The 24,739-nt window shown below is 43.5% G+C and overlaps 3 long non-coding RNA genes across 6 annotated transcripts; 1 reads left to right on the top strand and 2 right to left on the bottom strand.

Annotated features, from left to right (window-relative positions):
- Positions 1-8,822: 8,822 nt before the first annotated feature.
- Positions 8,823-10,579, bottom strand: LOC108042114. 2 transcript variants are annotated; one of them, XR_006417376.1, is made up of 5 exons: positions 10,178-10,579; positions 9,898-10,120; positions 9,773-9,834; positions 9,441-9,715; positions 8,823-8,845 (listed from the first exon to the last, which is right to left on the bottom strand). It is a non-coding gene; the product is annotated as an uncharacterized LOC108042114 (long non-coding RNA). The 2 variants fall into 2 exon arrangements; XR_006417375.1 differs by lacking the exon at positions 8,823-8,845 and having other exon boundaries at positions 9,184-9,715.
- Positions 10,580-17,324: 6,745 nt separating this feature from the next.
- Positions 17,325-18,571, bottom strand: LOC108041489. The gene is made up of 4 exons (XR_001769137.2): positions 18,181-18,571; positions 17,900-18,123; positions 17,774-17,833; positions 17,325-17,717 (listed from the first exon to the last, which is right to left on the bottom strand). It is a non-coding gene; the product is annotated as an uncharacterized LOC108041489 (long non-coding RNA).
- Positions 18,572-18,851: 280 nt separating this feature from the next.
- On the top strand, positions 18,852-20,485 carry LOC108041491. Of its 3 annotated transcripts, none has more exons than XR_001769140.2 (3): positions 18,852-19,413; positions 19,465-19,652; positions 19,728-20,485. It is a non-coding gene; the product is annotated as an uncharacterized LOC108041491 (long non-coding RNA). The 3 variants fall into 3 exon arrangements; XR_001769141.2 differs by having other exon boundaries at positions 18,854-19,413; positions 19,476-19,652; positions 19,710-20,485; XR_001769139.2 differs by having other exon boundaries at positions 18,858-19,413; positions 19,476-19,652.
- Positions 20,486-24,739: the final 4,254 nt, after the last annotated feature.

The raw sequence follows: 24,739 nt of genomic DNA, 5'->3' as shown, positions 1-24,739 counted from the left end.
TGGAGATGACGGCACAGGAAGGGTCACACTAAAAAATATCGCCACCACCGGATGGCAATGCTGCACTAATTCGAATCATCGATATCGGCTGGAAAACAGATCGGGAAAGCGTTAGTGTGACCAGACAACGAAGGAAAGGAGATGCTTAGAACGCGAAGCATATGTGGGAAACATCTTGGGCGGGACATTCAAAGGAGATACGAAGGAGAACACGAGACGTCCATGGGGAAACATCTTGGGCGGGAAAAGGAATGGAGCTCAAGTACGAGCTATGAGCGTCGAGGGAACCATTTGGAGGAGCAAAAAGACTCGAAAGCTACAAGGATTTACAAGGAAGACAGCCGGAGAGAAGGAAGTCAAGTCTATGGGGGAAACATCTCGGGCGGGAAGAGGAATGGAACATCGGCGCTGTGGAACTCAGGTACGAGCTGTGAGCGTCGAGGGAACCATTTGAAGGAGCAATAGGACTCGAAGGCTACAAGGATTTACAAGGAAGACAACCGGAGAAGAAAATCAAGTCTATGGGGGAAACATCTTGGGGCGGGAAATACATAGTGCGAGAAGGAGCGACGTCGAGGGAAGGAGGACCCATATCAGCGATCCGGAACAGTGGATCTAGAGAGAACTCCAAGATAACAGCCGGAGAAGAGGTGCAAGTCTCATTTCGTTCCCGAAGAAAGGGGAGAATGTGAGGAGTTAAATAACTCCTCACAAATGAATGAGAGTTTGGAGGAATACAGCTGGTGAGAGTTTGGAGAACACAGCTGGAGAGAGTTTGGAGAGAAACAAGAAGAGAGTATAGAAATTAAGGCTGGAGAGAGTTTGGAGAGAACGTGTAACGGTAGAAGGCGGCGGACTTTGGACCGAGTATGGTGCCGTGCGCAAAACCGAAAAAGGAGAAGCCGAGAATTAACGGGATACACCGGCCTATATAAGCGGGCCGAGCGCAGGAAGCGGGATCAGTCGATCAGAAGGAGTCAATCCAGCAAGATCAATAGACAAGCAAAAAAACCAAGGAATAAAACAAGTCAAGTCAACATCAGGAGGAAGCAGACCCGCGCCGAGTCAACAGGAGCAAGATCGCTACATCAACACGTTCGGGACTCAGAGTTGAAGTCTCCGAGCTGAGAAACAGGTAGCTGAGGTTCTTGAGGCATCACGCGGCTAAGTCCAGGCGCTTCGTTCTAATTCTGGTCGCGATTTGAGCTTGGCGTATTGCTCGGCGAATCCGACAGAAGTGAATAAAAAGAGTAATTCGACAAAGAACCGTTAGCTCGGAAGGGAAGTTGTCCAGAACCAGCTGCCGTGCGAAAACAATTGCCTTGTCGAATTCCGGCGTACGCCTGAACCGGCAGGCGAGAATTGTGCAGGTCCTGGTGCGACTAGCCAAGAAGGACGCGCGTCCGAACCACGGGTGTCTCGAGAGGCGTATGCGTCGAGAGCACAGTAGTTCACCGCCAGAGTCCTAGACAGGCAGCTGACCGAATCCCGAGAGCCACAGACCCGCTGCACCTAGTCTCACAAGAGCACGCGGACAACGGAGACAGGATTCGCGCAGTGAGCAGAGCGAGGACATCGAGGACACGAGAAACTACGAGCAGTCATCGCAGGCCCAGCAACAACCAAGCTACACTCCGACGTATCCAGTCCACGGCTAAGAGGCGAGGGCGGAAGCGTTCGTCTTGAACCTAGCGTCCTGCCACAGGGATTGCATTGGCGGCCTTCCGGCGTATGCTTGAACCGTCAGGTAAAAACTGTGTAGGCGTCTGGTGTGACCGGCCGGGACAGATCCAGGGACAGGAGGCTGTGGCTGCGAAAGGCGTACGCTTTGAGAGCCCAGTGCCTGTTCACCCTAGTCTGGGAACGGTGACGCATCCCTAGACCCTCAAAAACCCCGAGGCCAAAGACAGCGGAGGCGTTACGGAGCACCGAGCAGCGAATAGCGTGGCAGCGGAGAGCGACGGTGGAGCGACCACAATTCTTCAAGGAAGGCATTGAGATACCCATCTGTCACCATTAGTCCCAAGCCGAGGGACAAGTCGGCGAATAAAGATCCTAATACAAACATCCTAACATTCTGTGCGTTCTTACTAGACAATCGTGCGGTCACGTTTATATAAATTTGGTGGGACGAACAACACACATCTTCTGAGCTGGCCGCACGATACTCGTAGCGAGCAGACCATAAAAATCAGTTCGTTACATCTCATTTCTGACAAATGTGAACATCCACCATCCGACAACAGCTGATCTGAACAGCTGTGGCTCATCATTTTAGCCCGTTGCATTTTGCACAACATTAAAAATGAGCACAACAGCGCTATAAATGATACTTTGTGATCTACGGGAACAACCAAATCGAACAAATATGTCTGCAGATTTTTGCCAGCCTGCAGAAAAAATATGAACCGCTTTTGCCCAATATTGTCTAACTGGTAACAAATCAAGTTCATTATATATAAATGTTTGTTTTTTGTTTTATTATAATTTCATATTCTATTTCATTTTAAATGTTCTGCTCCATGTTGTGAGTACGGTATGCGCCTAGGAAAGAATGAAGCAACACCTAATGCTGCCATACGGATGGAGCAGTAATTAATTAATTATTACAAGTATAAACGGCATTTTTTGAATTGGCGCCTACCCTTTTCAAATGTTACCTGCCATTATTTATTTAAATTTTCGTAGGGAATGTTTCAATTTTCACCGCCTAGAAGAATAACTCAGAGTTGCACCGAAAAAACCTCGCCTAACTATTGCATAAAAAAGTCCGTCAAATTTGGATGGGGAACTAACTGGGAATTTTCGGAACGGCAAAACCTTATGGACCATCCGTTCAACGGATGGTGGATGGATCTCTGTGGGAAGAGGACATTAGTGGCATTTTGGTGTATCCAAGCGTAAAGTTTAATATCTGAATGAAAATTTCCAAAAACTCATATTTCTATTGCAGATAGTTTTTAAGTCGCATCGATCTAGATGGGACGACTATATCATATAGCTGCCATAAGAACTATCGTACATCTTCCCGGGACGGCGCCGGCTAGCTCCGGAATCCTCAGGGCGGAGTACCCTCAATGTCCCTACAGTTCCCCAACATTAGCCATCGATAACTATCTACGTCTCACTCTATATATAATAACATCTCTAATAACGAAAACGTAAACAAAACCAAATATAAACAACATTGCCATTTCTTGCATTTCCGAAGGGGAAAGTTCGTGGTGAAAGAGCAGTGTGTATAAAACTCAATAAAAATCTGTTTTTTTTAAAACAAAATAATAAAAAATTTTACTTTTAATAAAATAACGTATTTTATTTAATTTATAAAAATTTATTATTTAATTTATTTAAAAACAATTAAATTATATATCTAGTGGTTACTCACAAATAAAACGGGTAAAATTACCCATAAAAAAATGGACTCCGAGGCCAAGGGTTCAGGGCCATCCTCGGAGCAAGCCGGGTTCAAAAACCCAAATACTCCCCCATATCAAAAAAAAAACTAGTTGATCTTAACTTAATGCAGGAAGAGAGCATCGAAATAGAGATGAAAGAGGTGAAAGATCCGCGACAAAGCAAGAACACAAGCAAGTAAGTGAAAATACTGGTAGGCAAAACCCAAGCAACGGAGAGACTGGAAACGAAAGCAACAGGGAGCAGGCTAAAGACATAAAGGACAAATCAGAAAATAACGCTTTTCTTTACAACAACTACCACAAAGGACCGTTTGTGGTTTACATCGACAAAATTGGTACAACTAACGCAGACAACAAATATGCAAGAGCCCCAATAAATCCGCTTGAGTTAAATGCAGTTCTGGTCAAACTAAAAATTAATGATATTATCTCGGTTAGCAAAATTGGCTATGGACGCTGCAAAGCTGAGTGTAGATCAGCGATGGCAGCAAATAACATATTATCCTTCGACCTAAAAAATAATGGCTGCGAACCTAAGATTTTTAAACAATTTATTTTTAAAATGGGCATTATTTTTAATATTCCAGCGCAATTCTCTGACGCTGAGCTTAAAGAGTATATTTCCTCACCGGTGCCGACTCACGACGTCATTCGTGTAAAGACGAGAGATAGGGAAAATAAAGAGAACTTTATTAACACTTCAAGAGTGAAAATTTTATTTAAGGGAGCGCAAATCCCAAATGAAATTGCGTTTTTGTACACAAAAGTTAACGTTAGTCCGTACGTGCCGTTCAGTAAATGTTTTAGGTGCTTTAGATTTGGACACTTTGCTGAGCATTGCAAACAGCAAGAACAAAAATGCAGCAAATGATCGCTCGCTCATAGCAAGAAGCAACAATGCTCACAAGTGGTCTGTGCCAACTGCAAGCAGTAACATATAGCGACCTCCCTCGAATGCCCAGCACGAAAGAGAGCGTATGCTATCCAAAAGTGCATGACATTAGAAAACCTCTCCCGTAATAAAACTAAGATTAGATACCCCTCCCTATTCCAAATTCTTGACGAAGTTGACACGAATGATGTAACTCAATTCCCACAACCAAAATGGCAGAAAAAATCTGCAATTCCCACCCTGCAAAATAACAAAAAAATTGTAGCACAACATATTTACGCGTAAAACCCCTTTATCAAAAAAGTTAAGAGTTCTCTTAACAGAACGAACGAAGAGAAAAATGCCTGCGACACTATGAACAGCTGGAAAGCTGCTCTTAAGGAACATACCTACACTCCATGTGAAAAGTTTGTGCACACTCACGCTGGCACTAGTTTTACATCTCCACACGCTTCTGCTAGTCATGCAAATGCCGACAACGCAGCTCTTGAAGCTGCAGAGTTTAGTTTAAATCAATTATCTTCCGATATTTCATCATTTTTAGTTAATGGATCTACAAACCTAGTACCTGAATCAAAAAACTTTTTAGAAACTTAAGAAAAATAATTGCAATGACCAACTCAAAAATAGATTTGTTTAAAATAAATCAAGCTATTTAAATAATTTTTGATATTTTTATTTTTTTTTTTTTTTTGTTCTTATAATTTGTCAATTTACATTATTTGTTTTTATTTATTTATTTAATGTTAATTTTTAATTTTGTTTTATGTCTATTTTATTTTGTTATTATTTAATAAACTTAACATGTCTTTAAAAATACTACAATACAATATTCAGAGCCCAACGGCTAATAACAACAAACAACTGTTAGAACTTTTTTTAGTGAATAATGACATAGACATAGCAATGCTATCCGAAATCTGGATAAATGACAATTCCATGTGCAGCTTAGCAAATTACAACTTTGTTAGTAAACCACGTCCTGATGGATATGGTGGTGTAGGAATTTATTTGAAAAAACATATCCGATTCAAACAAATTAATTGCAATACAAACCCAGAAGCAATAGGCATTTGCACGACTAATTTGAAGCACAATGTCAGCATTTTCAGCATTTATGCAGCACCAAGTTCGGACTATAGTTCCTTTGAGCAAGGCTGTAATGATATTTTTAGCATTGCAGCTCAATCAAAGTGATTAGCTATTATAGGAGGTGATTTTAATGCAAAATCTAGCATATGGGGGAATAGGGTGCATGATGCAAGAGGTGGCATTTTGGAAAATGCTCTGCTTAACTCATGTTTCTATTGTCTTAATAATGGCTCTCCAACATATTCACACAACCCTACATATAGCTCTGCAATAGATTTAACACTTTCAAATAACAACAATTTAAACTTGAAATGGACGTCATTTAACTCGAAAATTTAAAATAGCAATCATTTCCCCATAATTCTATTATTATCAACTTTCCTCTTCTATAAAATCCAAAAAACCTGACCACCAAAAAATTATTAAAGACTTTTCAAAAATACTAATTTCAACTATAGAAAACTTAATAATTACTTTTAAAACAATCTAATCCAACAATTTAATTGACATAGATGCAAACAATAAATACTTACCTAAAAAATACTGGGACGAGAACTGTGACAAACTCTTTAGATTAAGAAACGCGAGTAGGCAAAAATATTATAGAACCAAGCTACATGCAGATGCTATTGATTATATTAATAGCAATAAAAAACTAAATAACTATTTTTATAAGATGAGAAAAGTAAATTTAAATAATTTGGCAGACGAAATTTCAAACCCCTCCTCACCAAAGAATATGTGGAATAAAATTAAATCACTTAAGCTTTACAAACAAATAAAACCCTCCAAAAGTGAATATCTGACTCTGAACACAATGAATTTTTGAACCAAATAGCCACAGCCCCTAACACTGCGGAATTCTCAGCGAGCCGCTTCCGATTTGATCTTCTCTATACATATAATGACTCCAACTTCACGACACATGAACTTCTTGACTTCCTAAACACACGTAATCGTGACTCAGCTAAAGGACTAGACAACATATCTTACAGAATGCTTCTAGCACTACCACTGGAACAAATAGCAACGCTGGTATCCCTGCTTAATGAAAAACTAGACAATGGTGATATTCCAGATAGCTGGCGGAAAATTAAAGTTATTCCCGTTCCAAAAAAAAATCTTGACTCTTCCATCATAACAAATAACAGACCTATCTGCCTACTAAGTGTTGTTTTCAAGTGCTTAGAAGGCTTGATAAAACTGAGTATGGAAGTCCACATTAATAAAAACGACATTATCCCACCCAGATCTTATGCATTTAGGAAAAACCATTCTACAACCCATTGCATAAACGACGTAATAAATAATATAGCCAATCTAAAAGCTCGTGGTTTCCATGTAACGGCCGCAGTTTTAGATTTAAGTAAAGCTTTTGACGCAATAAATATTCCCATTCTGGGCCAGAAATTAATAGAGTTGGGTTTTAACCACTCTCACATTAAATTCCTTGTAAAATTCCTTAATAAAAGTATTCTAACTATGGGACAAGCAGAAGTCACAGTGAGCAAAGGGGTCAGTCTGGGAAGCTGTCTAAGCCCAATTCTGTTTAATATTTACACAGCTGAACTACATAGTTCAAATAATAATCTTGACAGTATCCTATTCCAATACGCCGATGATTTCTTCCTAGTTTGTTATGACAAAGACTTTTCTTCGGCTCAACAGGTACTACAAAGTAAAGTAAATAGTTTTAGGGTAATGTGCAATAAAATTAACTTAACGTTCAATGCGGACAAATCATCGACAATTCACTTCAATCTTAGAAGAAGGCCATTAAGGGTCTCGTGCAATAATAGTATATTAAAAAATGTAGATAGCGTTAATTACCTAGGTAGGATAATTAGTGCCAATAACTCCTCCGTCCAACACATTAAAAAAACGATTTCAAAATCTAATCAGACCAACATGTTCCTTCAAATGTTAAGTGCCGCTTTGGGGTACATTCAAGAAAATCCCTACTCTTTTACAAAGCGTTTATCAGGTCCAGATACGAATACGCCAGCTCATAATTTGCGAATATATCTAAAACGGTACAAAACTGTATTAATACGCCATCTTTCATCTTAGAAAAGCTCTAGGGCTTATCAGATCTACACCAACTAATATAATTTACAGCCTAGCAGCTGAGCTCCCCCCAGAGTACAGAATCATATTTGCAACAGCAAATGTCCAATTCTTTTAGCCAAAAACACTAGCTACGGCAGAGTATATTCAGAATTTAAAAACATATTTGATAGCATAGCACTTGTAAGTCCCTTATCTCCTTGTACACGTAAGATTGTTTTTGATACCAAATTTTTTAAAGGCACCAGTGCAAACAAAAAAATGACCAACAAATCTCAAATAAACTGTTTATTAAAAGAAAAAATTAATCTTATTATATCTAAAAATATGGAAATAATATACACAGATGGCTCAGTGTCGGACAATTTCGCAGGTAGTGCCTTTGTCCACATAAACTCGAACACAACAAAAAGTTTCTTCACAAACAAAAAACTATCATCGCTGACTAGTTTGCTATCATGCAAAACTATCTTAAGATAGCAATTATGACCGACAGAATGCGAGAAGCACCGGATTGTTTATATCTATAAGATAAACGCTCAACGATGCCATCAATTACATATATTCACAAATTAAACTGGATTGGGAGAGAGCATACAGCTTGTTCTCTTACGAGCGCAACAGGGGATACTCTCTTCTCCAGCCTCACGTAACGTCCAATCCTTCGTTCCACAACAAAGAAAACTTTTTCAACCGACTAGAAACAAAACAATTAAATCGAATTTTAAGTGGGCACACGTTCGGCACGTACACATTATACAAATTGAAAATATACAATACGGCCACCTGCGACTCCTGCAACGAAACTGAAGACATCTCACATGTTTTGCTCAATTGCACAAAATTTTCACAAATAATGCCCTCTTCCCACAGAGCACCATCCACCATCCGTTGAACGGATGGTCCATATGGTTTAGCCGTTCCGAAAATTCCCAGTTAGTTCCTCATCCAAATTTGACGGACTTTTTTATGCGATAGTTAGGCGATGTTTTTTTTGGTGCAACTCTGAGTTCTTCTTCTTGACAGTGGAAAATGGAACATTAATTACGAAAATTTAAAAAAATTATGGCGGGTAACTTTTGAACAGGAAGGCGCCAATTCAAAAAATGCTGCTTGTACTTGTAATAATTAATTAATTACTGCTCCATCTGTATGGCAGCATTAGGTTTTGATCCACTCTCTCCTAGGCGCATACCGTACTCACAACATGGAGCAGAACATTTAAAATGGTAAATTATAATAAAACAAAAAACAAACATTTATATATAATCAACTTGATTTGTTACCATTTAGACAATATTGGGCAATAGCTGTTAATATTTTTCCTGCAGGCTGGCAAAAATCTGCAGACTGTTGCATTTCGAGTTGGAATCGGCTGGAAGAATTAAGAAGGAGGTATTCGTTTTTGGTAGGGCTATCGATAAAGTGGGAGGGTGGCAACTCCTACTGGAGTGGCGCCCCCTTCTGCTGATGTCTTGGCTATCTAGCTATTTAAACTAGCCCGGTTCGCTCTGGGTATGGCTAGGATGGCCTTGATATGTCCAATGACCCAATTTCGAGAGAGGCGAAGGGAATATGGCGAGATATAGGCATGATAGGCAAATTTTTATATAGTCGCAGCCATATTGTCCCAGGAGACAGAACATAAAAATGTCGAAGTAGTGTTTGTGCCGAAATAAAAAAAGTGAGTGTTAGAAAAATTTGTGTTAGGTTTAATAGTTTATTTTATTTATAAATAATTATTCGTAGGGCAACCGGGGTCCCAATACAAAGGGCCCCGGGATATTTAAATTGGAAGATTAAATTGGAAGACTTAATTGGACTAATTAGATCTGAAAATTTAAATTGGAGGAAATTAAATCCGGAAATTCCAATTGGAATAATTGAATTGGACTATTTAAATTGGAGGCATAAATTCAAATAAAAGCGGGACACATAATCTGGATATTGGCATCCATACCTCTACGCACCTTCTTTCAACCAAGCGATACATTTTGGACCACAATAACTCGCCATCCTCGGACGCCGCCAACGCTGTCTAAAATACGCCGGTGAGTCCGTTCCTGGCTGTTAAGTCGCCTTGGAGTAACTGGCTGGCCATTTCGCGCGGCGTTGAAAGGCACCGCCATCTATCCCTTCCTTAACCACCGTTCCTCCGGGTGTTCCAGGCCCTTATTGCTGCTGGCCTCCGGCAGAGTACGCTGCAGTCGGGGCATATTTAGCCCGGCGCCTAGCCCAGAAGTGGCTGAAATTATTAACGTTAAATTAAATGTGCACATTACTAAATTTATGTATAGCTTACCTGTTGACCTGTAAATTTATCCGGACTTAGACCCGAAAACCTCAATTTGTCCTCGTTGTTGCCTGTAAAAAAAGGGTCGCGATTATTAGTTTTCGGCGGGATTGTTTACAGCGCGTAATACTTACCGTTTGGCCTGTCCCTTCTTTTCCCTAGGAGCTCCTCAGGATTAGGTGACCCGACACATACCTAGTGTGTGCCCTTTTTTGCGCCTCGTTCCACTGTGAGTTCCACCAATACGTGTCTGGTGGAACATTATTTCCGCGGCGCCTGTAGCCTTTGCCAAAGGAAGGTAATCTTCCGCTTTGACCGCGTAAATTTGTAGACGGTGGCCAAGTTTGGTCGTAAAGGCTAAGAAAAGATGAATTAATTACTAGGAGAGCAAGTTATGTTAACTTTAGTACTTACTGTGGATATTAAATGTACATGAAGACTGAAATGTGCGAGTGAGTTGTCGTTGTGGGGGAGATGGAGCTGTCCTAGTCGCGAGGAGTGACTTGGACCAGCTGATTATGGGTGATGCCTCCTCAGAATCATCCGGGGCATCCTTGGTTGGGTGGGCGTGCTTGGCTAGGTCACCAATAGCCACCAAAACACCATATATTTCCCGTCACTCCTAATTATTTGCATTGTTTACATTTTGTTTGTTTTGTTTGTTAGTGATGAGCGATAGTTTTTGTGAAGTGAGACGCGCGTATATCGATGTTTATGTTGTGGATACTGTAGGGATATTGGGGATACTCCGCCCTGGGGATTCGGGAGCTAGCCGGCGCCGTCCCAGGAGAAAATGCAGTTCCATAACATAGTGGCGCCCAAAGTAAAAAAAATAAATCGTCGAGACGACGACGTCTCGCATATAGGGATTTGCCTCGCATAGCCTCCGCTCCGGTGACTTGCAGCGCAACAGCAGGTTGTATGCAACTGCACCGAGAGTGGTGGGCTGCGAGGCAGAGATAGAAAGGTTTAGAGGGGGATTTATTTTTTGAGCAGGCAGGAGGCTTGACTCCGAATGGAGACAATGGCTCCTGGTCACAGCACAGACGAGGTGATCTGCGGGTGGCATCTTGGCCCAGAAGGGGAAAGATTTGCATCCGCGGATAGCTAAACTTGTGATAAAAACTGTGATAATAAACTGTGATAAAATATGTTAGGGCGTAGATTTTTATTTATTTATTTATTTATATTTTGTGTTTGTGGGGTAAAGTCAGTTGTAGTAATTCCATTTGTTGTGTTTTTTTTTGTTGATCCGGAGGCTTTTGGGTTCTCGGATGTGTTTGATACCTTCTGTCGGTTGGATGCTTAAATGTGTGTTCGTGACCCGTGACTTATGTACACGCGCTGCACGAACACCTCGATTTAAGGATCAAACCACAAACGGGAAAACAAAGCCAACAGGATTCAACGAGCAGCCGAAGTCCTTAACTGGCGGCTATCACCAAGCGTGATAGCCAGTTCAGTTGACGAATGGCTAGGATGTGACGGGAAAAATTGGGTTTTGGGAGAAAGCACAGGACGAGTTAGGTCGGAAGTCCACCGGCGAGGGTCAGTTCCATCTCCCCATGTCAAAAAAAAAATCTCAAAAGAAGTAAATCAGGAAGGGAAGAATCATAGATATATTATTTATTTATTTATTTACCCTATTTAATTATTCTATTTATTTTCGTACATTATTTATTTATTTTTCCAAATATTTATTTATTTACCTGAAAAAAAATTATCTATTGATTTCCTAAAATTATACATTTATTTATTTCTAACGTTTATTTATTTTTATTTATTTATTTAAAATTTTGTTTCTATAATTATTATCTGTTATTACATGTTTGTATATTTATCTGTTTATTTATTGTTTGCTAGTCCTTATTTTAATATTTATTATTCTTCTTAAGTATTTATTTCTTGTGGTGATTTGTTTAGGGTAGGATATAGGAATTCTGAGGGAGATAGGTATATTTATGTTTTTTTTGTTGTGCTGTACGATGCCTTCCAATTACGATCTCCGATCGAAGGTTCTTCCAGCCGAGGAAGAGGAGAAATTGTGGTCCACCGATTTAGATGAGGTTGCCGGGGCCGAACAGCCACGGATATCGATGGGACTGCCAAGGACTCCGTTGGGTCGTCTTCATCCGGAGCTGCGCAGGGAACTTCAGATGGGAACAGATCCCACGCAACATCAAGTTCCGGAGCAAGTGAGCTCGGAGGCGTTTCTGGACAACGCGGCGAAATCGGCAGTAAATGTGGCATTGGCCCAGGCGGCAGAGACCCATCGGAAGGCTCAGGAGTCCGGCGTCAGCCAGTCCTTAAGGGATGAAATCCGAGGTGGGTTCCTGGAAATGATGAAGCTGATGAACGAGGTGTTAAGGCCTGCTGCTCAGCGGCCGCAGCTTCCACAGGGGAACCATAGCGATCAGCAGCAACCTCCGGGTTGGACGGACACGGCGGCACCACTGGCTCCAAGTCTGGTCCAGAAAGGGGCGATTCCAAAGACTGCACCATCAGCAAGTTCGATTGGCTCCCGTCCACCGCCACCAAGGGTTCCACCAAAGCCGCCTAGAAGGCCCTTGGAGTCGTTTCCGGTGGAGAGCAGCAGTCCAGGATATCCTCTGGATGGCGAACGAGGGCGACGCAACGAGCCTCGAAATTGGTACTACGAGGACCGCAGGGCTTCCGATTTCCGCGAGGAGCCGCGCTTTTACGCCAATACAGGGCCAGGTGGCGGCAGCCAACAGGTTCGCATCGAGCGGTGGGGCGTTTCATTTGATGGCGAGGACGAGCGAAACTCGGTGGAAGATTTCCTGTTCCGGCTCGAGTTCCTGCAGCGGCAGTACCAGTGCCCTTGGCAGGAAGTGCTCCGCCATTTCCATGTGCTGCTAACCGGACGGGCACGCGAGTGGTATTGGGTCCACGTGCGTCACTGCAGGGTGGAAAGATGGCCACAGCTGCGTGCTGCGCTGATGGACAGGTTCCGAGGCCACCAGACGGAGCACGACCGGATGCATCAGCTTCTGCAGAGGGAACAGCAGCCGGGAGAAGCCGTTGAGGACTATGTCCATGCGATGCAGCAGCTAGCCTCTCGCCTAAAAAAACCACTGTCAGAGCGACAGATGGTTAAAATAATTAAAAAGGGCTTGAGAGAGGGTATTGCAAGATTTGTTTACGCAATGGATGTGATGACTGTGGACGAGTTGAGGGAAGAGTGCTGCGAGGTGGAGCGCAATTTTGGACGACGAGGACGCGCGGCCTATGCGCACCCGATGCGTTATCCTCCGGCGGAGAAGGCCAGGGTTAGCGAGGCAGCTGGTCCCGACACTGCAGAGGATTCCCAGTGGCAGGTGGAGGCGTTGCAAGCGAAGACCCGAAATCCGTTCCGAGCGGGCTGCTGGAATTGCGGAGCCGTAGACCACGGGTTCCGTGACTGCGCGGCAACAGAACGGCGCCTGTTCTGCTACCGATGCGGAAGGCCAGACACTGTGTCTCCGAGATGTCCGGATTGCGCGGAAAACGGTCGGCTGGGCGATCTGAGAGCGGGAAGGATGCGTCCAGACAAGAGTCCCGCGATGCAGTAAATGTTCTAGAATGTAAAAAAGGTTTAGTATGTACGAGTAGGAATAAGCACAGTTTAAAATACTTACCTTATGAGGAAAGGATGCGTCGGTACCTGGAGACCAGGAACCGAATTTTCTCCGAGCACCAGTTAGCCGGCATGCGAACGGTGTCTAGGAAAGTCCAGAAGGCCAGGGATCGATTCCGTAAGAGACGAGCGAGGAGGCGAGAAGTGGTTGCCGCTGTGAAGCGCAGTGGAACGGGAGACCCTCGACCATTCGCTGAAGTCCGGATCCTGACCCAACAGCTGACTGGCTTATTGGACACGGGAGCTAGTGTCAGCCTGCTGGGCAAAGGTGGAAGAGAGCTCGTCGAGGCGTTGGATGTACCAATCCAGAAGTACCTGTCTGTGGTCCGAACGGCGTCTGGAGAGGATCGCACGATTATAGGACGCGTCGAGCTACCTGTGGAGTACCGAGGACAGATAAAGCGGATCCTGTTCTATGTATGTCCATACCTGGAGCAGGAAGCCTATTTCGGAGTGGACTTCTGGCAGGCGTTTGACTTGGCTCCAGCGGTGATAGGCCCCAGCGACCCGGAAAGCGTCAAGGCAGACGAAATCCACGCTAGGGATATGGAGCACTACGCCGAACAGGAAGATGACGACGAGGAGAAACCGGATCCCGAATCCTGGACGTTATCTGAGGCCGACGCACGACAGCTCGCGGAGATCCAGGAGGTGTTTCTCACATTTGAGAAGGATGGTCTGGGTACGACGAATTTGGAGAAGCACACGATCGAGCTGATCGAGGGAGCCAAGGTCTTCAAGGATCGGCCATATCCCATGTCTCCAGCGAAGCAGAAGGTTGTCGAGGATGAGGTGGACAAGATGCTAGCGCTCGGAGTCATCGAGGAGAGCATGAGCCCGTGGAGCAACCGGACGACGGTAGTGTCGAGGCCTGGGAAAGATCGGTTCTGCTTAGACGCGCGCAAATTGAACGATTTGACCATTAAAGACGCTTACCCGCTGCCGAGTATCGACGGAATCCTGTCCAGAATCGACCAAACGTTCTACATTTCCAGCGTGGATTTGAAGTTCGCATTCTGGCAGATCGAGTTGGACCCGAAGAGCAAGGAACTGACGGCATTTACGGTTCCTGGTCGGCCTCTCTACCAGTTCCGGGTGATGCCCTTCGGACTTTGCAACGCGGCGCAGCGGTTGGTGAGACTTATGGACCGAGTGATCCCAGCTGAGATCCGTTCCAACGTTTTTGTCTACCTAGATGATCTGTTGATCCTGGCTCCAGATATCCAGACCCATTTCAGATACCTTCGGAGAGTCGCAGAATGCCTGAAAGCAGCGGGGTTAACGATTGGTATGAGTAAATCAAAGTTTTGCTTCAAATCTACGAATGGATCCGGGACGAGTAGCAGCGATCAGGAGGATGCCAGAGCCTAGGACGATGAAGGAGGTGAGAGCGTTCCTTGGGACTGCTGGATGGTACCGCCGGTTCATAAAGAACTTTGCGACGTTGGCCGCCCCACTCACTGAATCGCTGAAGAAAACTGGAAATTCTAAGTTTTCCTTGAGTCCAGAGGCCCAGCTAGCCGTAGAGTCATTGAAGATGGCTTTAACGACTGCACCAGTCCTGGTGCATGCAGACTTCAAGAGACGGTTTTTTATCCAGTGCGATGCGTCACACGTCGGAGTCGGGGCGGTGCTTTTCCAGCGAGACGACGACGGACAAGAGCAGCCAATTGCCTTTTTCTCGGCCAAGATGAATAAACATCAGGTAAATTACACCGTGACCGAGAAAGAGTGTCTCGCGGCGCTCATGGCCATCCGGAAGTTCCGGCCATATGTCGAAGGGATGCCATTCACCTGCATCACGGATCATGCCAGCTTGAAGTGGCTCATGTCCATGAAGGATTTGTCGGGACGGTTGGCGAGGTGGTCGCTGCAGCTTCAAGGGTTCCACTTCAACATCGAGCACCGAAAAGGAAGTGAGAACGTCGTGGCAGACACCCTTTCACGGTGTGTGGAGGAGCTCGTAGTTAATCCGACGGATTTGTTGGGGTTCGAAACCACCGAGTTCGCTGGAGAAGATTATCTCGAGTTAGTGAAGGAGGTGGAAAATAACTTGGATAACTTACCGGACCTGAAGATCGTGGATGGTCTCATCTTCAAGAGAGTCTCTTCGGTAAATCTGGACGAGGAGATGGAAGGTTCCGAATGGAAACTGTGGATCCCACAGAGTCTGACCCACAGCCTAATCGAGCGTGCGCATACGGACCCAACAGCAGCTCATGGCGGAATGGGAAAGACTCTGGAAATCCTACGGCGACAGTTCTACTGGCCAGGTATGGTGCTGCAGGTCCGAGCTTTCGTACGCAGATGTGAGGTCTGTAAGGAGTCCAAGGCGCCGAATTTCCGGATGCAAGTTGGTATTGGGGAAAGAGTCCAGACTGAGCAGCCATTTCAGAAACTGTACATCGATTTTCTTGGAAAATATCCGAGATCGAAGAAGGGCCACGCATGGATCTTCATTGTCGTCGACCATTTTTCGAAGTATACGTTTCTGAAAGCCATGAAGGAAGCCTCGGCCGCCAGCGTGGTAGATTTCCTCATCCACGAGGTATTCTACAAGTTCGGGGTCCCGGAAATCATTCACTCAGACAACGGTCGACAGTTTACGTCAAAGATCTTCGTGGAGGCAATGGAGAGTTTCGGCATTTCCCACATCAAGACTCCAGTCTACTCTCCGCAAAGCAACGCCGCAGAACGAGTTAATCGAAGCGTGCTGGCGGCAATCCGGAGTTATTTGGAGGAAGACCATCGGGAATGGGACGCATTTCTCCCGGAGATCGAGGTGGCTCTTCGCAACGCGATACACGCAGCAACTGGCGAAACGCCCTTCTTTACGGTTTTCGGTCATCACATGTTCTTGAACGGGGCCAGCTACAAGTTGGCGAGAAAGTTGAAATCCCTGTGCGACCATGAGATTGCTGGGATGGGAACAGTCGACAAGCTCAAAGTGATCCAGGCCAAGGTGCAGACGAATCTCGAAAAGTCGTACGAGCGAAGTCGCCAGCAGTACGACCAGAGAGCTCGGACGTTCCTTGCGAAGCCAGGCCAGGAAGTGTATCGCCGTAACTTCGTCCTCAGCGACTTCAAAAGTGCCTTTAACGCGAAGTTTGCTCGGAAGTTCCTCAAAGCTCGGGTGGTGAAAGCAGTCGGCAACAATGCTTACGAGCTGGAGGATCTTCAAGGACGTCGGATAGGGGTGTATCACGCCAAGGACATCCGGGTATAACCTGAAATGAGGCAGCATAAATTAAAGGAGCACAACACAAAAAACAAAGGCAGTACTTACCGGCATGCGTGGGCCCCGCGTAGGGCACCGTTTGGAACTGCATTCGGATTTCGCCAGACACCGATCTCCAATGCTCCCAATGATTTCGTCGAGTGGCCATGGTTCGGAGGCGTCTCTCTAAATCCTTGGGTGGTGTTGCATTTCAAGTTGGAATCGGCTGGAAGAATTAAGAAGGAGGTATTCGTTTTTGGTAGGGCTATCGATAAAGTGGGAGGGTGGCAACTCCTACTGGAGTGGCGCCCCCTTCTGCTGATGTCTTGGCTATCTAGCTATTTAAACTAGCCCGGTTCGCTCTGGGTATGGCTAGGATGGCCTTGATATGTCCAATGACCCAATTTCGAGAGAGGCGAGGGGAATATGGCGAGATATAGGCATGATAGGCAAATTTTTATATAGTCGCAGCCATATTGTCCCAGGAGACAGAACATAAAAATGTCGAAGTAGTGTTTGTGCCGAAATATAGAAAAAAAGTGAGTGTTAGAAAAATTTGTGTTAGGTTTAATAGTTTATTTTATTTATAAATAATTATTCGTAGGGCAACCGGGGTCCCAATACAAAGGGCCCCGGGATATTTAAATTGGAAGATTAAATTGGAAGACTTAATTGGACTAATTAGATCTAAAAATTTAAATTGGAGGAAATTAAATCCGGAAATTCCAATTGGAATAATTGAATTGGACTATTTAAATTGGAGGCATAAATTCAAATAAAAGCGGGACACCTAATCTGGATATTGGCATCCATACCTCTACGCACCTTCTTTCAACCAAGCGATACATTTTGGACCACAATAACTCGCCATCCTCGGACGCCGCCAACGCTGTCTAAAATACGCCGGTGAGTCCGTTCCTGGCTGTTAAGTCGCCTTGGAGTAACTGGCTGGCCATTTCGCGCGGCGTTGAAAGGCACCGCCATCTATCCCTTCCTTAACCACCGTTCCTCCGGGTGTTCCAGGCCCTTATTGGTGCTGGCCTCCGGCAGAGTACGCTGCAGTCGGGGCATATTTAGCCCGGCGCCTAGCCCAGAAGTGGCTGAAATTATTAACGTTGAATTAAATGTGCACCTTACTAAATTTATATGTACTTACCTGTTGACCTGTAAATTTATCCGGACTTAGACCCGAAAACCTTAGTTGTCCTCCTGTTGCCTGTAAAAAAAAAAGGGTCGCGATTGTTAGTTTTCGGCGGGATAGATTACAGCGCGTAATACTTACCGTTTGGCCTGTCCCTTCTTTTCCCTAGGAGCTCCTCAGGATTAGGTGACCCGACACATACCTAGTGTGTGCCCTTTTTTTGCGCCTCGTTCCACTGCGAGTTCCACCAATACATGCCTGGTGGAACATTATTTCCGCGGCGCCTGTAGCCTTTGCCAAAGGAAGGTAATCTTCCGCTTTGACCGCGTAAATTTGTAGACGGTGGCCAAGTTTGGTCGTAAAGGCTAAGGAAAGATGAATTAATTACTAGGAGAGCAAGTTATGTTAACTTTAGTACTTACTGTGGATATTAAATGTATATGAAGACTGAAATGTGCGAGTGAGTTGTCGCTGTGGGGGAGATGGAGCTGTCCTAGTCGCGAGGAGTGACTTCGACCAGCTGATTATGGGTGATGCCTCCTCAGAATCATCCGGGGCATCCTTGGTTGGGTGGGCGTGCTTGGCTAGGTCACCAATAGCCACCAAAACACCATATATTTCCCGTCACTCCTAATTGTTTGCATTGTTTACATTTTGGTTTGTTTTGTTTGTTAGTGATGAGCGATAGTTTTTGTGAAGTGAGACGCGCGTATATCGATGTTTATGTTGTGGATACTGTAGGGATATTGGGGATACTCCGCCCTGGGGATTCGGGAGCTAGCCGGCGCCGTCCCAGGAGAAAATGCAGTTCCATAACAAGACGTATTAGTTCGATTTGGTTGTTCTCGTAGATCACTTGCAGTATGTTACCAAGTATCATTTATAACGCTGTTGTGCTCATTTTAAATGTTGTGCAAAATGCAACGGGCTAAAATGATGAGCCACAGCTGTTCAGATCAGCTGTTATCGGATGGTGGATGGTGGATGTGCTCTGTGGGAATCGGAGTTTCACATTTGTCAAAAATCCCAACCGTTTCAGACGGATGGACTCTATGGGAAGAGGGCATAAGACAAAATTACCCAACATTGCTCAAATACACTGATATATATCGACTGCTCAGACAAGAAACAATCGATAACTGGACATCGATAACTCAATTCATACATTCCGCTAACATAAACATTTAATTTAACACAACAATAACACACTGCTCACATTTTCACGCTAACACATTCACACCTCACCTCATAATAATAAACAACACAATTAATCGCATAAACCATTACACACAACCATTGTTAACATAATCATCGTTCATCGCCATCATAATATCATCACTAGAAATGCTCGCACGATTATTACTCAACGAATAATTTATTTTCTTGAAATCTAATTTCATACAAAGGCTGTGGCGTTAACCCGTTATATACGGGGAGGCCAAATAAATCTTCCTCCTCTACGGACAGGAAGTAACTTAACAACAAAAAATAAACAAATCGGGGACAAATATGACGGAAAAGTGGCATTAGATGTGGATGCCAAAGCGCACCCACCCTTCCTGTGAGGCCCCAAGTGACGCGAGGGAGGCACCACCCATCGTTAACGGCCGGAATCACCAACAGGCTGTCTACGACCGGTCCATCTCCCCCAACAGGTAAGTAACTTACACCATCATTTCCATTTGCCTTTAATAATTACAACGTAGTTGCATTGCAGGTAATGATGCTTCTTCACATTCGTGACCCTAAACGCACCAGCGTGTGGGAAATTAGTTAAGGAGTCACAGCAGTTGCACCAATCAAGGTCAGGAAACTGGCTACAGTCGCCACGGAACCAATACTTCGCGCAGGCTGGATTTGGTCTACTGGGGAGCTCCGAGGGATAAGAAAGGACGTGCGTAATTATATATATATATATATAAATATGAAGGTAAGTGCCTATTGACCTAAGTGTTTCCCTCACTTCTAGGGATTCCCACGACCAAATTGCTGGACTTGACGAGGAGCGAGAAAGTACAAAGATGGTTGTTGTGCTTTGCAGGTGCCAAAGAGTTGCTGTCAGCACAGCTTTTTGTCCCCAGTGACGGTCGCTGGCGAAGGATCTAAGGCCAAGTGGGCCTGTATGTCGGCAGCTTGAGCGGGGATTTTGGATTTGCTGGACACAACAATGAACCAAACTCTTAATTTAAACATATTGAAGTCCATTTTGCTGCAAAGTGCAGAAAATCTGGGGATTCGTGATAAATTCCGATTTTATCAGGACAATTATCCCAAGCACACATCGCGAACTCTGCCAACATGGCTCATTTAAAATTGCCCGCATATCATGTAACCATCAGCCTGGTCTCCAGATAATAATATTATTGATAATTGGTTGGCTATATTGGACAGAAAAATTCGAAAGCGTCAAATTTTCAATAAGACGGACCTAAAAAACGCATTACTCGAAGAATTGGCCAAAATTAGTCCCCAAGTGACTTAAAAATTGGTCGACTCAATCCCAAAAAGACTTAAAATGATTGTTTACAAGGAGGCTAGTCATACAAAATATTATTTTATCATTTTTAGTTCATAATCTTAAAAAAATATATAATTTTAAGGGCTGGTTGAAATAAGTTGTGGCATTCATTTCACCTGTTATTTGAGTCTTAAAATCAAAATAAATATAAAAAAACATTTAAAAATGTAAGAATTCATGAAATAAAAGTTAAAATACAGAGCTATAAATCTGCGTTTAAAATGTTCCAATATCTCTCTTAATTTGGCAAATACAGCGACTTAAAGTTTTACTTGAGCACTGGTTGAAATAAGCTGTGAGACACTGTATGTAGCTTCGTCCGTATGATTCCCCTCAATGAGTTGCCGGTCAGGTTAAGGCCGATGTCTCCGAGAAAAAAGTTTGTCTTCTCCGCCAAAAATGTCTCCGGGGCCCTTTTGATGGGTCAGGGCTTTGAGCCGGCCACTGCATCAACTGAAAATTTTGGTCCACTAGCCATTTCTGGACAACTTTTGCAGTGTGCTTCGGGTCTCCATCCTGCTGAAACACGATTTCAGCTTCGTTGTAAGCACAGCGATCAATAAACTTGGGAAGATGGTTCTTCAATATATTTAGATATTGCTCTTTGTTCTATTTTGTGCATTGGTCCAATGTTCCACAAGATAAAACAGCTCCAAACCATTATATTGTTTCCACCATGCTTTACCGTTTGCTTAACGTGGTGACGTTGGATTGATTCACTGGGCCGGTGCCAGCAATATCATCTATAGACCAATTTCGGTGCTGTCAAGTTTACTAGATTTTAACCGGGACGAACAGCCTTTCTTGGTAAGAGTTATTATAGAATTCTCAACGTCCTGACTCAATTTAGGCATAATTTTGAAACAGTAAAAAGTTACAAAAAAGAGTGCGTTTGATACAATTGTGGAGAAAAGGGTCACGTTTCCAACGATTGAAACAACAAAAAGAAAGGCCCTAAGTGCTTCCAATGCAACGAGTTCGGTCATATTTCGAAAAACTGCGTGAAAAAAGAAAATAAATCCAATATGAACCGTATCCAACCCAAGAACGACATTACTAGCAAAGAAGTGGCATTTGATGCCCAAAAATGTGTAGCTCTATTCGATACGGGCAGCAAGTTTAACATCATACGCGAAGACTTGTATATCGAGATGAACAAGCCAAAACTCGAAAGCTGTGCCATTTTTATAATCGGTTTCGGTAATAGTAACAGCAAAATTCGCCCTATCGGTCACTTCATGCGTTCAATTGAAATCGACGGAAATGAATATTTTCTAAACTTTTACGTGGTGTCAAATAACTGTGTCGATATAAAATTAATAAACGGAGAAGAACTATGGTTTAAGCGTTCGAAAAGTGCATTCGAATACTGAAGATTTTTAAATGAACCTGATGAAAATTGACGTAGTGTCCGAAACTGAACTAAATATAAACAAAGCGGTTAGTCCGAGTGCGCAAACAGAAGTTCGCGAGCTAATATCAAACTACGAGCCACAGAAAGTAAAAAACACTGGCGTAGAGATGCGGATCGTTCTCGCTGATGAAAGCCCAATTTTTTCGCGACCGCGAAGATTACCATTTGCTGAATCGACGGGGGCTAAAATCTGAGATTATCGAGGAATCTAATTCTGAGTTTACGAGTGCAATTGTTCTTGTCCAAAAGAGTGATGGTTCTCCTCGACTTTGTGTTGATTACAGACTCATAAATAAGGTAATTATCAAGGACCACTTTCCATTACCTCTCATAGACGAACAGTTAGATCGACTCCAGAACGCTAACATATTCAGCACCATAGACTTGAAAAATGGATTTTTCACGTGGCAGTTGCTGAGTCGAGTCGCAAATACACCTCTTTTGTGACGCAGAGCGGTCAATATCAGTTTAGGAAGGTCCCGTTTGGAATGTCGAACTCGCCCGGAGTTTTTCAGCGTCATATCAATGCTATTTTTCGACCCCTAACTCAGAGAGGCATCGCGTTGCCCTATATCGACGATATAATCATCCCTTCGAGCGACGAACGAGAAGCATTGTCGAACCTTAAAGAAGTCATCAAAACATGTGAAGAGTATGGCCTAGAGTTGAATATGAAAAAATGTGCTTTTCCTCAAACGCGCATCATATTTCGTAAATTATACCCGAGCACTGAAAAAATAGATGCAGTTGTGAAGTTTCCTCAAACGCTTAAGCAACTTCAAAGCTTCTTAGGTCTGCCTGGGTACTTTCGAAAGTTCATACCCAATTATGCCAGAATTGCGAAACCACTCACGGACATGACAAAGCAGGACACCAAAATCGAAATAGGAATGCACGAGCAGGTCGCGATTGATACTTTGAAGAGAATATTGACGGAAAGTCCTGTTCTAAGTATCTATATCTCCAGGATTACGAAACAGAAGTTCATACTGACGGTTCTCAGGATGGATTTGGGGCAGTTCTCATGCAGAAATCTCCGGAAGATGGTCATCTGCACCCCGTTTACTATATGAACAGGAAGACGACACCGGCTCAAAGAGAGTATCCGAGCTATGAACTGGAAGTCCTTGCTGTTGTGGAAGCTGTCTCCAAGTTTCGAGTCTATCTTTAGGGCAGATTCTTTAAAATTTTCACAGACTGCGACGCATTTAACAAAACGATGCTAAAGAAAGACTTGAATAAAAGGATCAGTCGTTGGGTAATGGCACTTGCAGAGTACAACTGCACAGTTTTCCATCGTCCAGGTGTGCAAATGAGGCATGTGGATGCGCTAAGTCGCCATCCAGTTATGACCATAACGGAAGACAACATAACTTTTGCCATTAAAACAGCACAAGGCCAAGACGAACATCTAAAAGCCGTAAAAGAAATTCTGGACAACGGTGCAATATCGCACGATATCTACTTTATCAGGTCGGGAATTATCTACAAGCTCGTCAATGACATCGAATTGATCGTCGTCCCAAAGGACATGCAGCGTCAAATAATAAGCCGTGCTTATGACAGAGGTCATTTTGCAATGAAGAAAACGAAAGATCTCATTTCCAAAGACTATTTTATCCAAAACATCGAGTCCACAATTGAAAAGTACATAAACTGTTGTATTCCTTGCATTCTCACAAAACGCAAACGAGGAAAACAAGAAGGATTTCTACACCCGTTAAGCAAAGATAAAGCTCCGCTGTAGACTTTCTTGGACCCCTTGATTCCACAAGTAAGGACTGTAAACATATTTTTGCCGTTATTGACTCATTCACAAAATTCTGTTGGCTATATCCAACCAAGTCAACTTCAACAAATGACGTCATTGTTAAACTTCGACAGCAAATCACAGCTTTTGGCAACCCCTCTCTTATTATTTCTGATAGAGGTGCAGCCTTTACGTCTCAGGAGTTCCTAAAATACTGCGAAGAGGAAAATATAACGCCTATAAAAACTACCACAATGGTCAAGTTGAAAGATTGAACGCTATCATCATCTCAGTTCTTTCTAAGCTCAGCGTGGACAACCCTACAAAATGGTACCAACATGTCAACAGAGTGCAGCAGGCCATAAATTCAACGTACACTAGAAGTATCGATTCCACACCATTCGAACTTATGATTTAAGTAAAAATGCGCACCACGGAAGATCACCAGCTACAGGATTTACTCAAAAAGGAAACAATGGACGCTTTCAAGGATGGCCTCGACGATCTCCGAGAAAAATCGAAGCTACAAATTTTAAAGCTCCAAAACGAAAACAAAAAATTGTACAACTTACGACGCAAAAAAGCAAACGAGTACAAGCAGGGCGACTTAGTTGCCATTAAACGAACGCAATTCGGTGCGGGCCTTAAACTAAAACCAAAATTTGTAGGTCCCTACCAGGTAACGAAGGTTAGATCCAACAACTCATACGGCGTTCAGAAACTGGGAAACTCCTACGGTCCTGTAAATCTTCAAGTTGTGCCGAGTATATGAAGCCTTGGCCAACCAACAACAACATATCAAACATATCCGACGACTCTGATAACTAAGCATTCGAGTCGAATACTTACGCAGGATGGCCGAATGTGGGAATTGTGTGTCTGATGTACACTTCCTATTTGAAATTTAACGAACATTTTTATTTTAAAAGTAACGAAAAGGTAACGACAAGTTTAGCAGCAAAAAGGGATCACGAAAACGACGAGACAAAGACGACGACGAGAGCAAAAGGACGAGGCGACGAGATGAAGCAACTGAAAGACGAGTGCAGAGTTTTATGAAGGAAGCCGAAGACGACGCATCAAGACGAGAGCAACGACGTTCGCGATTAAATAAAACTTAGTAAAACCTCTAGACACTGTATTTGAAGAAACTGTAAACAATTATCCTAAACCTTAATTAAATATTCTATTAAATTTTAATCAAAACCACACATGAATTCACAATATGAATATGAATCAAATTGTCAATGTAGTGAATAATGAAACTTCGATAAGCATCATTTCTGGACTAAGAAACTA

Source organism: Drosophila rhopaloa, unplaced genomic scaffold (genome assembly GCF_018152115.1).
Source record: "Drosophila rhopaloa isolate 14029-0021.01 unplaced genomic scaffold, ASM1815211v1 contig_133, whole genome shotgun sequence".
NCBI classification, from domain to species: Eukaryota; Metazoa; Arthropoda; class Insecta; order Diptera; family Drosophilidae; genus Drosophila; species Drosophila rhopaloa.
The sequence above is the reverse complement of the archived record's forward strand: the minus strand, read 5'-3'. Positions and strand labels throughout refer to the sequence as shown.